The sequence below is a fragment of the Mobula birostris genome, chromosome 4, assembly GCF_030028105.1.
Source record: "Mobula birostris isolate sMobBir1 chromosome 4, sMobBir1.hap1, whole genome shotgun sequence".
Taxonomy (NCBI): domain Eukaryota; kingdom Metazoa; phylum Chordata; class Chondrichthyes; order Myliobatiformes; family Myliobatidae; genus Mobula; species Mobula birostris.
Window position 1 is genome coordinate 162,758,654 of NC_092373.1, and position 14,438 is coordinate 162,773,091.

Genomic DNA, 14,438 nt, shown 5'->3' on the forward strand with positions numbered 1-14,438 from the left:
TGCTCCAGCATCATTATTGTCACTCAGATATGGGATGCCAACTTAACTGAGGAACAGCATGTCTCCAGTTAACACACATAAAAAAAATGCTGGTGGACACAGCAGGCCAGGCAGCATCTCTAGGAAGAGGTACAGTCGACGTTTCAGGCTGAGACCCTTCATCAGGATTTTTTTTTATGTGCATTGCTTGAAATTCCAGCATCTGCAGATTTCCTCGAGTTTGTGTCTCCAGTTAACCATTTAATTGTCTATCATCATTCACAACAAGGAGTGCTGGGATAACTGACCTTTGATCTGATGTTTTGTTATGGAGTCACTTAGTTCTGTCTATTGCACGCTGCATCTTGCTGTTTAGTACAGACATGGTTGTTATTTCAAAGCTTCATTAGCTTAGCACTTCATTTGTAGACCTACCTGGTATTTCTCTCTGGTGATCAACAGACACATCCCAATTCAAGGAGTCCATCCCATTGAACACAATGATGGTGCCATGCAACAGAATAGAGGGTGGCACCAGTGTGAGTACTTTGTTCCTAAAAAAGACTGGTTCATTGGTGCACCTACCAGTGTTACAAAGCACAGATTCATCAGCCACAGATAATCTGGTGGCGGCATGTTCATATCTGTTAATCCCTGCTGTGGCAGATCCATTCTGACCACTATAGTCTTCAGGATTCAGCCAGATCAGCCAGTTGGTACTGCCAAGCCATTCTTGGTGAAGAGCCGACATTGAAGCCCTCCAAGTTGTGTACATTTCATACCCTTGCTATTCCCAGTGCTTCTTAAAAGTGTTGCTCAATGTGGAGGAGCACTAGTTCATTAGCTGAGGGAAGACAGTTAGAACATAGAACATAGAAAACCTACAGCACAGTACAGGCCCTTTGGCCCATAAAGCTGTGCCGAACATGTCCTTTCCTTAGAAATTGCCTAGGTTTACCCATAGCCCTTTATTTTTCTAAGCTCCGTGTACCTATACAGGAGTCTCTTAAAAGACCCTATCGTATCCGCCTCCACCACCATCGCCGGCAGCCCATTCCATGCACTCACCACTCTCTGCATAAAAAACTTACCCCTGACATCTCCTCTGTACCTACTTCCAAGCACATTAAAACTGTGCCCTCTCACACTAGCCATTTCAGCCCTGGGAAAAAAGCCTCTGACTATCCACACAGTCAATGCCTCTCATCATCTTATACACCTCTATCAGGTCACCTCTCATCCTCCATCGCTCCAAGGAAAAAAGGCCAAGTTCACTCAACCTATTCTCATAAGGAATGCTCCCCAATCCAGGCAACATCTTTGTAAATCTCCTCTGCACCCTTTCTATGGTTTTCACATCCTTCCTGTAGTGAGGCGACCAGAACTGAGCACAGTACTCCAAGTGGAGTCTGACCAGGGCCCTATATAACTGTAACATTACCTCTCGGCTCCTAAATTCAATCCCATGATTGATGAAGGCCAATGCACCGTATGCCTTCTTAACCACAGAGTCAATCTACGCAGCAGCTTTGAGTGTCCTATGGATTCGGACCCCAAGATCCCTCTGATCCTCCACACTGCCAAGAGTCTTACCATTAATACTATATCCTGCCATTATATTTGACCTACCAAAATGAACCACCTCACACTTATTTGGTTTGAACTCCGTCTGCCACTTCTCAGCCTAGTTTTGTATCCAATCAATGTCCCACTGTAGCCTCTGACAGCCCTCCACACTATCCACAACACCCCCAACATTTGTGTCATCAACAGATTTTTTAACCCATCCCTCCACTTCCTCATCCAGGTCATTTATAAAAATCACAAACAGTAGGGGTCCCAGAACAGATCCCTGAGGCACACCACTGGTCACCGACTTCCATGCAGAATATGACCCATCTACAACCACTCTTTGTTTTCTGTGGGCAAGCCGGTTCTGGATCCACAAAGCAATGTCCTCTCGGATCCCATGCCTCCTTACTTTCTCAATAAGCCTTGCATGGGGTACCTTATCAAATGCCTTGCTGAAATTCATATACACTACATCTATGACTCCACCTTCATCAATGTGTTTAGTCACATCCTCAAAAAATTCAATCAGGCTCATAAGGCATGACCTGTCTTTGACAAAGCCATGCTGACTATTCCTAATCATATTATGCCTCTCCAAATGTTCATAAATCCTGCCTCTCAAGATCTTCTCCATCAACTTACCAACCACTGAAGTAAGACTCACTGGTCTATAATTTCCTGGGCTATCTCTACTCTACTCCTTTCCTTCCCTCCAGTCCTCCGGAACCTCTCCTGTCCCCATTGATGATGCAAAGATCATCGCCAGAGACTCAGCGATCTCCTCCCTCGCCTCTCACAGTAGCCTGGGGTACACCTCATCCGGTCCCGGTGACTTATCCAACTTGATGCTTTCCAAAAGCTCCAGCACATCCTCTTCCTTAATATCTACATGCTCAAGCTTTTCAGTCGGCTGTAAGTCATCCCTACAATTGCCAAGATCCTTTTCCTAGTGAATACAGTTGATGGTAATCAGGAGGAAGATTCCATATCCCCATTTGACCTGATGCCATGAGATTTCCCAAGACTACTCTCTCCCACTTGTACATGACCATGCCATCCCTCTGGTGGCACACAGATTCACTGATGACAGAATCAGACATACTGTTTGCAAGGGCAGCTTCTGTGACCACATTATTCGATGTGAGCACTCTCCTTGCTGATGCACCCCATCTGTACATGACTTTACAGGTTCCGCTGGACGAACAACCATGTTGCGACATCTGAACCTGGTGTCTGGAATATGATGATACTATGTGTACCCATTTGAGAACACTAAACTTAAGTCAAGACTTTAAACCCTATCTAGTATAAATCTCTACACATCTTCTCCACTTTAAAGAGATTTTGCTGTATTAACCTACACTTCAGGGATTAATTTACTTTACTACTTAGTCTCTTCCTGGAGGGGTAGATGTCAGTAATCACTGTTTCAAATGTTGGGTTCTCCTACCACCCCCAACCCCCCACCCTCCTGCCTTGGTTGGAAACATCTCTAACCAAACAGGAGGTACTTCCAGCTAACAAAGCAGATTAAACACAGTTTATTTTTAAGTGAAACACGTTTAATTCTGAAGAGTAATTCTTGATAGAGATTTATAACTTATGAAGAATTTCCAAAACACAAGTATAAATCTTACAGACTAGAAAAACATACCAACAGAGTTATAGATAAACAAGTCATTCCTCAGAAAAACCAAAGCTGTGGAATAGATTTTGTTCTTTCTCCCTGTCACTCTTGCCTACCCCGACAACCATCTAACATTTCCACTGCCTTTCTACTAGTTGACATCATTTAAATGTGATGTTTTTCAACTACATTTATCAGGTCATGTAGATGGAGTAACACACACAGAATGCCAGAGGACCTCAGTAAATCAACCAGCATCAATGGAGGGAAATAGAGAGTCAATGTTTCAGGCCATGACCCTTCATTAGGTAGACGGAGTGCTTAATTAGGCCAAGCTGGACCCTTTCATCTTTCTTAATTAGGTCATAGTGCAACTTGGCCGGTGTGGACCCTATTCTTTCTTTTAATTTAAGCCATAAGTGTGAACAAAATTTACTGATTAGTCGTTTAACGTAATGAACAACGTGCATCTTGAACCTGGGACAGTTTCTGCTACAGTGCTGACACTAGCAATAAGTGTTTTGGGCCTGGAAAGTGGCTATCCATCACAAGATCAACATTGACTGGTTTGTCGATTTTTATTGTTCGAATGTAGCAGTTAGAATAAAACTGAGTAACTTGCTGAGCCACTTTGGAGAACAGTTCAGAGTCAATTACTTTTCAATGAAAGTCAGGATACCAAAGAATTCATCAGCAGTGGAACTGGAACACCAACCCAAATCACACCTACCATTCTCTATCTGCCTGCCATGGTAGGCGTTTGTCAAGATCTCTGGGCTCTGAATCATCAAGTCACCAGAGATTTGATCAAGTAATCTTAGCTAGAATGCCACAGGAGTGCTGTATTTTCTTTAAGGTTAAGCTGGGTATTAAGCTGTCCTCCTAGGTGGACCTATTAGGAGCTCAGCAATTCTCTCAGTGCCCTGGTCAAAGTAACCCCTCAGCAATGGCATCAAACTTGACCTTTCATTAAGCGGCTGGGAACAATTTGACGGCTCTGTTTGCCTCTTTTGGATTACAAGGTGTAAATTCATCCTCAGAGAACTCAATGGAAACAAATGTTGTATGCGGTGTGCAATGTTCACCTGGGACTGTAATGTACAGTTTACATTCACTTTGTGTGGTATTCAGTGGATACATTTGTATGACTACTACAGTATATTGGCAAATAAACTGAAGAAAATAAAATACCTTTATTGAAGAAGGTCACTTTGTATGTCTGGATACAACAATATATTGAAGGTCATGGAGACGCATGAGGCTGCAGATGCTGGAAGCTGCAGCAACAAATAATTTGCCGCAAGAACTCAGGCTCCAGCTGTATTGATGGAAGAAAAGGAACTATTGCAATTTGGGGTCAAAACTCTGCATTAGGAACCTCCTACAGATATTGCTAGGTCCGTTGTGCTTGTGTGTAGCTTTTCATTGACTCTATTATATTTTTCTGTTCTAGTGTGAATGCTTTCAAGAAAATGAATCTCATGGTAGTAGATGGTGGCTTTTATAATGCGTCTACCTTGAACTTTCAACTTTGAGCTCTGCCAGCAGATTGATTATATGTATGTATATATGTGTCTGTGTGTGTATATATATATACACACACACAATGTGATGTATATAGAAAGGTTATTTTTAATTCAGTTGTGCTTAGGCAGACATGGAGCTTTCAGGCAGAATGAGAATGGATTATGAATGTGCGGGTCAGTAATAAATTCCATGGCCTTGTTTGTTTGTTTTAGAATGTTGAAACTTTGGAAGAGACCTCAGCCGTGACCGACAAACAGCTTCTGCAGATTGCTAGTGAGATGTCAGTTCGAAAGAGGGATTGGAGGCTTCTGGCCAATAATCTGGGATTTCTAGAGCAGGAGAGTTGTGTCTTTGAAGACCAACGTTCAGAAGCCAATCAGCAGGTAACAGAGGGAAGTTGCAGAGCTGAAGCCTTCTTCTGAATAATTCAGATATTTAACAAATATTAGTACTTGATATTACATCAATTATTTTCAAGCATAATTTTAAAAATAATTTTTTTTAAATTTCAAGTCACTTCAAAGACTGATAAAAGTTGAGTTTATTGTCATGTGCAAAATACAGTGAGGTTTATGGGCACACGTGTTCAGACAACACACAGGACATAACATACATAAATTGTATATAAATTATTCAAGACAGTGAAAAAATGACTGTGCAATAAGACTGTGAAACAAGGCATTGGTGCAAGACGTATTCAATGACAAGTCCATAGTAGTGTGAGACGTGGTCAATGGGTAGGATTACTGTGGGTAGGATCAGGGTTACAAATATAAAATGCTGGAGGATCAGGCAGCATCTGTGGAGACCCTTCATCAGGACTGGAAAAGAAGGGAGAAAATAAGAAAGTGGGGAGAGAGGAAGGAATACAAGCTAGAAGGTGAAAGGTGAAACCAGGTGGCTGGGCAAAGAAGGATTTAGATAGGAAAGATGAGTGGAAAATACACATAAAAGGAAAGAGGAGGGACACCAGGGAGAGGTGATAGACAGATGAGGAGAAGAGGAAAGGTGAGAGGCAAGCCAGAGTAGGGGATAAAAGAAGCGAGAAGGGAGAGGGGGAGATTTACTGGAAGTTGAAATTGATATTCACACCATCAGGTTGGAGGCTACTCAGATTATGTGGTGTTGCTCCTCCAATACTGAGGTAGTAGAGGAGACCATGGACTGACATGTCAGAATGGGAATTGGGATTGGAATTTAAATGGTTATTCATTTCCATGGATGCTGCCTGACTTGCTGAGTTCTTCCAGCATTTATGTTTGTTGCTCTGGATTTCCAGCATCTGCAGAATCTCTTGGATTTAGGATTAGCGTAATTCAGGTTGGTTCAAGAGAGCTGTAGGAAAGTAGCTGTTGTTAAACCTGGTGATGCAGAACAGGCTTCTGAACTTCCTGCCTGATGGTAGCAATGATGAGGCATGACCTGGCTGGAGGGGATCCTTGGAAGTAGATAGCACTTTCTTGAGGTATCATGGTGATGCTTTCAATGGTATGGTGGGCTGTGTCTCTACTCGTTGCAAACTCCAGCGCTTTGGAATTGCTGTACCAGGTTAAAATGCATTCAGAAAATTAGGAATGTCATGAGTCCATCCCCAATAAGATGCTCATTTACTCATGAAAGAATTTGGAACTTCCTGCAAAATGGTGGGGCTGTAGTAATGTGACCATAGTTGGCAAACTAGATACTTCATTATGAGTGAGGACCTGGTAAATGTTCCCATGTTCTATCGAAAACTGTGGAATTCCTATTGTTCCTAATTTTAAAAGTGGCAAAACCTTGCTGTCATTGTTCTGTTTGCCTCAATTGAACTCATAACCACATCTCAGGCTGATCATTTATCTTCGCAAGTTCATACCCCTGGCATTGTGTTCGTCACAGTACAACAAGAGCCAGGGTGGAGATGGGGAAGAAGTGGGCAGCTTAATCAGGAACACCTTTCAATAAGATGGGATTTTCTTACATAAGAGACCAATCTTGCTGTTTTCAGATCTTGAAGATGTTGCAGACGTGGCTGAAGAAAACAGAACTGCTGGCTTCAGTCTCCATGTTACAACGTGCCTTGTGGGAGAGTGGCAATTCAGACATAAGCAATGAGGTATTCCAGCTCAGTTTCTGAAACTACCCGATCAGCAGACTGGCTCCAAGAGCTGTGATGCCAATTGAGACAGACTTAACCAGTTAAATTCCATTGAGAGATGGTGCGAAAATGCGATGTCTATATATGCCGATGTTATAACATGCCTTCATTCACTGGAGAACTATTAATTACAGACTAGGGTTTTAAAAATTCTGAAATCTTTAGAGAATGAATAAATAATAAAGGGAAAGGAAGCAACTCAATGAATAAATGTGAAATTTGTAATTTTGATTAAAGGAGGAATTACTTTGAGAGAGAAAACATTTCACCAAAATAAAATTTTTATTGAAGCATTCTGCATGATTCATTTGTAGTTATTATGGGTTTTCTTCCTCATTTCAAAATTTTTTTTCCAAGGCATCACTTCTTACATTAACGCAAGTAACACTCAAAAAACTGGAACAGTTGGAACGTCCTAAAATAAATGAGTAAGGATGTGGAGTTTGAGATTGAAGCAAAGTAGCTGCTCCTGACCCTGATTGTGCAAGACCTCAGGTTTCTAGACCTCCTGCTCAATGGTAACTGCAAGGAGATGGCATGGACTGAATGGTGTGGAGCGTTGGTGTTAGGTGTGGCCTTGAGGAAGCGCTTCATATAGGTACTACCAATAGTGGCGAGGGAGGGTGAGTCCACTACTCTCTACATCTTCTTACGCTTGTGTGCATTCAAGTTGCTATACCAGACCATGACGCTACCAGTCAAGACACTTCCAAAAGTAGAAATTTGTTGGTGTGTCTCCACCACATCCACATCCATTGTTGGAGGCCTAGTGCTCTGGAGCGACATCGGGATACATAAATACTTTCATTAGGGGCAATAGAGTCCTGCTGCGGTTAGCACGATGCTATTACAGCTCAGGGCAGTGGGGTTCGGTGTTCAATTCCTGTGCCAACTGTAAAGAGTTTGTAAGTTCTCCCAGTGACTGCATAAGTTTCCTCCGGGTGCTCCGGTTTCCTCCCACAATTCAAAGACATACCAGTTAGGAGGCAACTGGCCTTTGTAAGTTGTCCTATGATTAGACTGGTGTAAATGGGCAGGTTGCTGAGCAGTGGCTGGAAGGGCCTTGTTCCATGTTGTACCTCTAACAAATAAATAAACAAAATTAGAGATTCGCACTTAATGTATTTGCATAAGCAGTTTCCATTTAAACTATTGGCACATTAAATGTTACCCAGCACTTTAAATAGAAAAAGTAGGATTTGGATGCAGCATACCATGAAGATTTTTATTCCACAAATTTGTACATAGAACCATAGAACCATAGAAACTACAGCACAGAAACAGGCCTTTTGGCCCTTCTTGGCTGGGCCAAACCATTTTCTGCCTAGTCCCACTGACCTGCACATGGACCATATCCCTCCATACACCTCCCATCCATGTATCTGTCCAATTTATTCTTAAATGTTAAAAAAGAACCCGCATTTACCACCTCGTCTAGCAGCTCATTCCATACTCCCACCAGTCTCTGTGTGAAGAAGCCCACCCTAATGTTCCCTTTAAACATTTCCCCCCTCACCCTTAACCCATGTCCTCTGGTTTTTTTCCCCCTTGCCTCAGTGGAAAAAGCCTGCTTGCATTCACTCTATCTATACCCATCATAATTTTATATACCTCTATCAAATCTCCCCTCATTCTTCTACGCTCCAGGGAACAAAGTCCTAACCTATTCAACCTTTCTCTGTAACTGAGTTTCTCAAGTCCTGGTAACATCCTTGTAAACCTTCTCTGCACTCTTTCAACCTTATTTATATCCTTCCTGTAATTTGGTGACCAAAACTGAACACAATACTCCAGATTCGGCCTCACATCTAGGATAATATCTATTCATCTCTGTTATTCATCTCTCTACAGAAATTAAATGGAAACAAACTAATTAATCTTCCCCTTTTATGATGGCATGTTTTATTTTAACCTTGTGGAAGAACTACGTCAAAAGAATCAAGGAAATGTTTTCTTCACAAGTTGTATGAAGTGTTGCTGAGGCCACATTTGGAATATTGAGTTCCTTTTTGGTCACCCTCCTATGAGAAATGGTGTTTGGAATGACCTACTGTATAACCATATAACCATATAACAATTACAGCACGGAAACAGGCCATCTCGGCCCTACTAGTCCGTGCCGAACTCTTACTCTCACCTAGTCCCGCCGACCTGCACTCAGCCCATAACCCTCCATTCCTTTCTTGTCCACATATCTATCCAATTTAACTTTAAACGACAACATCGAACCTGCCTCAACCACTTCTACTGGAAACTCATTCCACACAGCTACCACGCTCTGAGCAAAGAAGTTCCCCCTCATGTTACCCCTGAACTTTTGCCCTTTAACTCTCAACTCATGTCCTCTTGTTTGAATCTCCCCCATTCTCAATAGAAAAAGCCTATCCACGTCAACTCTATCAATTCCCCTCATAATTTTAAATGTTAAACACCTCTATCAAGTCCCCCCTCAACCTTCTACGCTCCAAAGAATAAAGACCTAACTTGTTCAATCTTTCTCTGTAACTTAGGAGATGAAACCCAGGCAACATTTTAGTAAACCTCCTCTGTACTCTCTCAATTTTATTGACAACTTTCTTATAATTCGGTGACCAGAACTGCACACAATACTCCAAATTTGACCTTACCAATGCCTTATACAATATCAACATTACATCCCAACTCCTATACTCAATGCTCTGATTAATAAAGGCCAGCATACCAAAAGCTTTCTTCACCACCCTATCCACATGAGATTCCACCTTCAGGGAACTATGCACCATTATTCCTAGATCCCTCTGTTCTACAGCATTCTTCAATGCCCTACCATTTACCATGTATGTCCTATTTTGATTAGTCCTACCAAAATGTAGCACCTCACATTTATCAGCATTAAACTCCATCTGCCATCTTTCAGCCCACTATTCTAACTGGCCTAAAATATGGGTGGCATTCAAAACAAAGTTTGTTTGCTGTACATATAACTGTGTAAACCAATCGCCAATTATCATTAGGCTGGAAGGAGTGCAGAAAAGATTTATTTGGATGTTGCCAGGGCTCAGCGGACTGAGTTATAGCAAGAAATTTAGCAGGCTGGGATTTTATTCTTTGGAGCAGAGTAGAATGTAGGGTGATCTTATAGGACGTGTATAAAATCACAAGGGGCATAGACAAGGGAAGGAGCATACAGTGCCTTGTAAAAGTATTCAGCCCCAAAAACTTTGTTCACATTAATGAGTATAATAACCAGAGATATTGATCAAGTTAACTGAGAATTTTTATTTGTGAATCACATGCTCCTGTTTTTCATAGTAGAACCCAAAAACAGGGAAAATTGTAAAGCGTGAAAAACTAAAAATCCAAAATCTGAAATACCAGCAGTTTAAATGCATTCACCCCCCTTTGCTCACTCCTCACAACTATTACACCACTAGTCTTTTTGGATAAGTCTTTATTAGTTTTGCACAATGTGATGGAGCAAGATTTCCCATTCCCCTTTACAAAATTGCTCAGGCTGTGCCAGGTTGGAATGGTGGTGGACAGCAATCTTGAGGTCTTGCCAGAGATGTTCAAGGACAGGACTCTGACTGGATCACATATTGACATTAATTTTCTTTAGCTGAAGCCACCCCATGGTTGCTCTGGCAGTGTGCTTTGGGTTGATGTCCTGCTGAAGGATGAACTTTCTCTCCAGTTTAAGCTTTCTGGCAGAGACCAGCCAGGATTTTTATCCGGGATCTCTCTGTATTTAGCAGCATTCATCTTCCTGATCAGATTTCCAGTCCCTGATGCTATGTCCACCATACTTTACAGTAGGGATGGTGTGACCTGGCTGAGGCACAGTATTAGATTTATGCCTAGCTTTGAAGCCATGAAGTTCCATTTTATTCTCATCCAAACACAAGGCCTTTTCCCTCATCTTTATAGTGGCTTCTAAGTGACGCTTTGCAAAGTCTTTACAAGCTAGGATATGTTTTCTTTTTTAGCCAGGGCCTCTTTCTTGCCACTCTTCCATAAATAACCTTTTTGTTGAAGATTTTAGAGATTGGGAAGCCATGAACTTCATCTCCAGTTGCAACCACTGACTTCTGCAGTTCGCCCAGAGTGACTGTTGGTGTCACCGTAGCCTCTGTTACAGGTGCTGTTCTTCTCCGGTGACTAAGTTTAGAGGGGCAGCCTGACCTAGACAGCATGTCTGTGGTTTTATATTTTTTCACAATGGACTGCACTGAGTGCTGAAGTACATTCTGTGTCTTTGAGATGGTCTTGTTACCTTTCCCCAGATTTGTGCTTCTCTATTATCATTTCCCTGGCTTTTATCATCATTTTAGTTTGGTCTGTTGAAAATCTAGCATACTGTTGAACCTCAGAGAGAGAGTGGGCATTTATTCAGGTGATCCTCCAATTTTCTACATCAACAAATTAGGAGAATGGGTAAGGTAATGTAGAGTATTGTACTTGAGGAAAGTTAGTGCTGGTAATTATAAAGGGGATGAATACTTTTTCAGCCTCACTATTCTGGTTTTTAATTTTTAGTAAATTGTTGACAGGTCTTGGAATTTTTCTTTTGATTTGATACGATTCTCAATGATTTGTAGATTACCTCAAAAAAATCCCACTTCAATATATTTTAAATTTAGAAAATAAGACAGTAAAATGTGAATAGCTGTGGGGTTGAATACTTTTGACAAGGCACTGCCATTTTGGGAATTAAGAACTGGAGCATCAAGGTTTGAGACAAGAGGAGCAAGATTTAATAGGAATCTGAGGGGTTGCAGTTTACCCAGCTTGTAGTCTGTATATGGAACAAGCTGCCTGAAGAAGTGGTTGAGGCAGCTACATTAACAAAATTTAAAAGGCACTTGGACAGGTACATATATACAAAAGGTTTAGAGGGAGATGGGCTGAATGCAGTTAAATGCAACTAGCTTAAATGGACATCTTGGTTGCCATCAGTAGCCACCAGGGATCTGTCAATATGAGCTAGAATGGAGTTCATCAATCATTTGATTAATTAGAATCAATAAGATTCCTGGCAGGTGACAAGTAAAGTTACCAAGGGCTTCCTGTTCATTATGACATTCCTTAAAATGTCATCAATTCGAAGTCAATTGGCATTTTTATCCATTAAAACGGCTTCATTTTCAATAGTGTATGAATGTAAATTATAAATATTACAACTTCAATCTTCAAAATATCCATTGAAGTTGGGAAGTATGTATATTGATCATATGCTTACAGCTTAAAATATATTTAATTTTTGACAAAATTGCTTCCTGCATAATTTCATCTGGTTCTAACAATCTGTAAATTTCCAAAGGTTAATTCTATGTAATTTTTCTTTCCATAACTTCAACTAAATAAGGAAATTAATACTCCACTACAAGCCGTGTGACTTGTACTAGTTTGCCTCAGGCTGTACACAGTTCTGAATAAGCAGTTATTTACAGTTCTTGAGACCAAGTGCCTCAGAGGTAAAGTACAAAGATGCAAGTACGTTCAGATGGATATTAACTTGCACCATCCTCAAATACAATTTTTTGGATAAAAATAAAACATAAAAAATCTCAAGCAAGGGGATATATGGTTATTTCATACTGAGGTAGGTCCAAAGTTCTTCTCCCTGGAGGTGGTGAATCCCTGGAATTCTCTGCCCCACAGCATTGTGGAGACTAGAATAGAACTTAAAGGGGAGGTTGATAAGATTTCTGAAACATCAGGGCACTGATAGCTATAGGGATCTGACAAAGAGGGTTTTATTGTTCTAATTTTGTTCTTGTAAAGAATGTGTATGATTTATGTTTATGCTTTTCTTGCCAATGCTGATTGTCCAATGCTATGTGATGCTGCAGCAAATTTTTCATTGCACATGTGCATATACTTGTACATATGACAATAAATTCAACTTTGACCTTTGAAATCAAAACAAAAGAAATGCAGTTGCTGGAAACCTAAATTAAGAACAGAAAAGGCTGGGAATACCCAGAGGACAGGCAGCGTCTATAGGAAGAGAAACTGGGTTAATATTTCAGGCACAAAGGAGGAGTTAGATCAGGGGTAGATCAGCCATGATCATATTGAATAATGGAATAGGTATGATGGGCCGAACGGCCTACTCTTGCTCCACTTTTCTTGTGTTCTTTTGCCACAGGTCAAAGTTGCCAAACTTTGTGCTTTATTGCTGCCACCAGCCCCTCTTTCTACTGAGTTGACAGAATCAAACTCAGCTATCGTTGTTATTAAGCTGTCACTGAGGCAGCAAAGCAAAACTTACATTAATGGACTGTCCTTCACAACCTCCAGCTTCCCTCAAGAGTATTACAGCCAACAAAATAGGTCTGAAGTAGGAAGAAATACTGGAAATACTTAGTAACTGTGGAGAGAAGAAGAGTTAATATTCCACTTTTTATCAGAACAGAAAGTAGCTGGAGATATATCATGAAGGTGCCATGCAAATGCAAATCTCCTTGGCAGATTGGTATATTGATTTTTTACTGATACATGTACCGAGGTAAAATGAATACAAATTATTCACTACCTTGATGTAATACAAGGGAAAACAATAACAGAATGAAAAATAAGGTTGAAAGTTCAAAATAAATTTATTGCCAAATTACATATATGCTATACACTACCCCGAGATTCATTTTCTTGCAAGAATTCCCAGCAAGTACAAAGAAACACAAGAGAGTCAATGAAAAACTGCACACTGAAATGGACAAGCAACCAATATGCAAAAGACAATAAATTGTACAAATGCAAAAAAGAAAATAAATAAATAGATAATATTGAGAACATGAGTTATAGAATCTTTGAAAGTAAGCCCATTGGTTGTGGATTGCGGTCAGTGTTGGGTGTTACAGATTTCAGAGAAAGTGCAGTGCAGGCAGACAATTAAGTACAAGGCCATGACGAGGTACACTGTGAGATCACGACTTTTCTTTGATGTGTACAATAGTGGACTCCTCACCCAATGTGGTTCTAGGGAGGGCTGATGATCTTGTGGCCTCAGCTTCCAAAGATAGTAATAAATCAACTAAGGCTTGCATCTGACTGGATCTCTCTGCCCTCCAGTGTGAAATGTCATAATAATGGGCATGAGGCCTTGTAGATTCACTAGATGGAGTGGAGATGTAAGGCAGGGGTGCAGTGTGTTTGTGTGAAATAAAAATCATACCTGTATCTTATTCTGCCAGTTTATTTCACCAGAATGCAAGAGAAAGATGATATTAATTGCTGCAGTTTTTCCAGCTGTAGAGAGAAATGACAGTAAAGAAAGTTCGAGCAAAATGTATGCTGGACTAAAGATCATTTAAGATGTTAGCAACTCATCTCAGAAAAATAAAAGGTCTTAAACTGTAATTGAAGGTGAAAGAGCACTAATCAGCTAATCCAAAATCTGAGAAAAAAAGTGATAAATATTCCCAAAAAGGGGAGAATTTTTACTCAATGGACAGAATATTTTACAAAAGTAAATTAAAGCTACAACATTTCCACATTCTCTTGAAAACCTGAATGTTTTTAACATGTTCCATTCTTTTCCTTGCTCTGTTCTTTCCGTCCCACATCTCTTATCTTTCTCTCTCCTTTGATTTACTCTCTTTTTCTCTGGCATCT